The following is a 4,077-nucleotide window of genomic DNA, read 5'->3' as shown; positions in this document are numbered from 1 at the left end:
ATTGTTGAAAACTAGATATTTGAATCAAATAATTTGATTAAATCTAGAAATCATATTATCTCCCTTCTCCAGATTTTTTTTTTTTTTTTGCATTGCTACAGGCTATCTTTGTGCTGGGGATCAGTCTGGGGTATAAACTTAATGTCTCATATCTTATGAGACTGCATTTCCCTGGTTATGTACACTGACCTTATCAATTTTCCTGTACATATGATGGTTTTTCAACATCCTACATTTTAAATGTCTGGCTCTCCAAACCCAACTCAACTCCCCCCCCAAAAAAAGAAAGGAAAAGAAAAATTTTAAAATAGGGAGGGGAGAGATGCTAGCTTTTTAAATTCCTGAAAAGTCATGTCTGCCCAACTGGGAGAGATTTGGGCAGCAGAAAGTGAGGTAAAACAATGGCTGCTCATTTCTGTGTTTGTACTTCCAAGATAAGAAGAAGCAATCATCAATAAGTAAACAGTTTCTTGACATCTGGAGAACAGGATTTTTATTGTCCATCCTGGATACTGAAAAATGTGTGCAAGCTAGTCCAGAAATATGCATGGCTATTGTCCATGGGACTGGGAGAGTGAGGAATAGGTAGCTTCCACTGAGCTAAAGCTGAAATTAACTGGGAATTAGTGTTCACATATTTGCCCAGAAGTTGCAAACCTTCTAAAAGACTAATATTCCAAAAATAGTTACATATCACAGATTCTGTGAGTGTGATTGTTGTCAAAGCAGGGAGACAGATTTCTTGTTCTTCTTATTTCTCCCTCTTCCCAGAATTCTTCCACACTTGCTTTATTCTTGAGACATCTTCATCTTTGGTTGTCAACACCCCCATCTATTCAAATACTGATTGTATGCTCCATCTGCTTGGTGTCTATGTTTTGGGCTGCATATTGATTGTGATTATCTCACCATAGTGAGTTGATAAGAGCAAATAAATACTTTCTGTCAGATAGCTAATAAAAATGAATTATCTTTCTCAGTGCCTTAGTGCAGTTTTATTACTTTCTGTTTTTATGTACACAGTTTTTTGGGATGTCATTTATGTACTGTATAAAATGAAAGAAACCTTGAATAGTTATTCCACAAATCTAGCCTCTAAATAAGCGTATATGAACTATGGAGGAAACATAAGTATCAGCAAAACAAATTTAAAAAGTAAGCAGATAATCAAGATAAATGGTAATGGACTTTAAAGAAATTGAGTCTAGTTTCTTCAAAACAATTTTTTTAAACAGTTTCCCTTACCATATACGTGTCTCTTTTCCTGTATATCTTCCAGAAAGTATCATTGAACACAGATATTGTTTCTAATCTTCCTATTTGTTTTTTAACCAGGTCTTAAAGAAGAGTCAAGTAAAAAGCAAGCAATTAATTCAACAATATTCGTTGCATTCCTAACATGTACCACGATATCTGCTATCTACTGGGAATATAATAATAGATTATAGATTGCATTAGTTAGATAGGGTTCTTCAGGGAAACAGAAGCAGTAGGATATATGTGTGTGTGTGTATGTGTGTGTGTGTTTATGTATGTGACATTAAAACCCTAATTAAGCTTCTCGCTGAACGCCACCAATATGGTGTTCAGGTGCTTTGTGGAGATTGGCTTATGTCTCCTTTGGGCCTCATGCTGGGAAGCTGGTCGCGATTGTAGGTGTTATTGATTAGAATAGGACTTGGGTTGATGGACCTTTCACTCAAGTAAGGAGAAAGTTTATGCCTTTCAAATGCAAAATGCATGCAGCTCACTGACTTCAAGTTCCCACACAGTGCCTGTAAGAAGTATGGTTCACAAGCCTGGCAGAAGGCAAATATTAATACAAAATAGGCCACAAGATGGGCCAAGAATATTGAAGCCAGAGAAAAAAAAGCCAAGATGACAGATTTTGATCATTACAAAGTCATAAAGGCAAAGCAAATGAGGAACCAAACAATCAAGCTTGAAGTTAGGAAGTTTCAAAAGGCAGTTCTCCTGAAAGCTTCTCCTCAAAAGCACTTGCTGCTAAAGGTGCAGCTGCAGCAGCTGCTGCAAAGTTTCCAGCAAAAAAGATAACCACTGCAGACAAGAAGGCTCCAGCCTAGAAGATTTCTGACCAGAAAGCTGCAGGCCAGAGGCAGCACTTCCAAAAGCTCAGAGCGGTCTGAAAGCTCCATCCCAGAAAGCACCTGCTCCAAAAGCATCTGACATAAGAACATAAGAGGCTGTTATAAAAGTAATAAAGGTTCTTTTTGACACATTGACCAAAAAAAACCCTAATACTACAGATATGGTATTAACATAGTATATATAGTATAATATATATTATAGTATATAGTATATAGTATATATACATAGATGTGTGTGTGTGTGTTATAGTGTGTGTGTGTGTGTGTGTGTGTGTGTATAAAGCGACACATAATTAATGGATCTGGGCTGTCCAAAATATATAGGACATACTAGCAATGCTGGAAGATTGTAGAATCTGATAAGAGTTGATGTTACAGTTTTAGGTCTGAATTCCACAGACTGACAAGCTGGAAACTCAATCAAGATTTCAATGTTTCAGAGTTCTCCTTTCATAGGAACCTCAGTTTTTGCTCAGAAGATCTTAAACTAATTGTATGGGCCCATTCACATTATGGAAGGTAATCTGCTTTACTCAAATTCTACTTATTTCAATGTTAATCACAAAAACATACCTTCAAAACAAAATCTAGACTTGTGTTTGAGCAGACAACTGGACATCATCGTTTAGCCAAGGTGATTGTCACAGGAATTATCAGAAAATTTCATAGACATTATTTTTAGAGAGATGATGAAGATAATGATAATAATAATATAATATTAAAAACAGATATTAAAAAATAAAGATAATATTCAGAATATTTATAATTTCTGTATGTAGTTGAAATCTATATGAATTTTTATTGTACTATTTTTTGCAATTCCTTTCAGGATAAGTTTGATTTTTTAACATACCATTTTTGGGAAAAAGATATTATAAGCAAATATATTTTGAGCAAATGTAAAGTATCATATATGCAATAACATACCTGTACATGCATTCAATACTGACCAGTCCATTTTATCGGAAATGTAGTGCAGAGATCAGAAAATCTTCCCAGAAGAGTTGGGTCTTACAAAACAAAGAGTTTTTGAACAAGCAAATTGGTGTGACAAAAAGGAGTAAAAATAAGTTTTGTCATATGATCATACTGAGTAATGATTCGAGAGCCTGAATATTTCTTAATAAACAAATCTGATTCATTATTATTCTCAGCATATATATTATATTCCAAGCAGATAACAGAGGTCTTAACACATATTCAGGTATAATAAATATTGTTAGCTAATAAATTGATTTTACTTGGATCTACTACAAGATCTGTTGAAAATAAAGCAAATAGGAAGAGTAGAAAAGGTATATGTGTGCCTTCCTGTTGTAATTGAATCTTGATTGATGTTGGCACATCAGAGAGAGAGATTGACACTCAGGCTAATTGGTTTTGAGGACTGGCTGTGACTACAATGGAGGAGTGTTGGGTAGAGGCTGAACCTACAAGGTAGGATTTACTTTAGCAGGGCTCTTTTCCCTTCTAATTCTGCCCTTTGGGTGTCCTTTGTGGAGGTGATTGGGTGGTCATCTGGTATGGTCTGAAGCTGGCCACCAAGTATGTTAGTTCTGGGGCAGCTTGGGAGGGGCTCTATTGCAGCTCAAGGTCATCATCTACTTGTTTTTTGTACAGAGCCACTTGGAATGAGCAAAAAAAGTGATTTGCAAACGGTTTCCACTTCTGCTTGGTATAGACATGCCTGAGAAAGGCTAAGCTGACTGCCACTAATACTTGGCTTGTTTAGCAAGAAGTATAAGGCATGCTGAGGCCACGTGCTCCTTGTTATGGGTTTGTAAAGCTTTGAGAGATTTTAGATAAGTATGCAGCATGAGCCAAGACAGGGCATTTGTATGGAAAAGCTACTCGATGTGGCTTGAGTGAGTCCACAAGTTGGGTGTGGTGGGCTCTCAAGGAATCACTATGGCGGGAATAATAATTTAGCCAGGATGATGAAGACTCACACATGGAGCCCACCTATATC

General features: G+C 36.4%; 1 pseudogene; it reads left to right on the top strand.

Annotated features, from left to right (window-relative positions):
• The first annotated feature begins 1,579 nt into the window (after positions 1–1,579).
• On the top strand, positions 1,580–2,200 carry LOC102892162 (annotated as a pseudogene).
• Positions 2,201–4,077: the final 1,877 nt, after the last annotated feature.

Source organism: Pteropus alecto, unplaced genomic scaffold (genome assembly GCF_000325575.1).
Source record: "Pteropus alecto unplaced genomic scaffold, ASM32557v1 scaffold62, whole genome shotgun sequence".
Classification (NCBI taxonomy): domain Eukaryota; kingdom Metazoa; phylum Chordata; class Mammalia; order Chiroptera; family Pteropodidae; genus Pteropus; species Pteropus alecto.
Note: the sequence above shows the minus strand (reverse complement) of the source record. Positions and strands in the feature narration are given on the sequence as shown.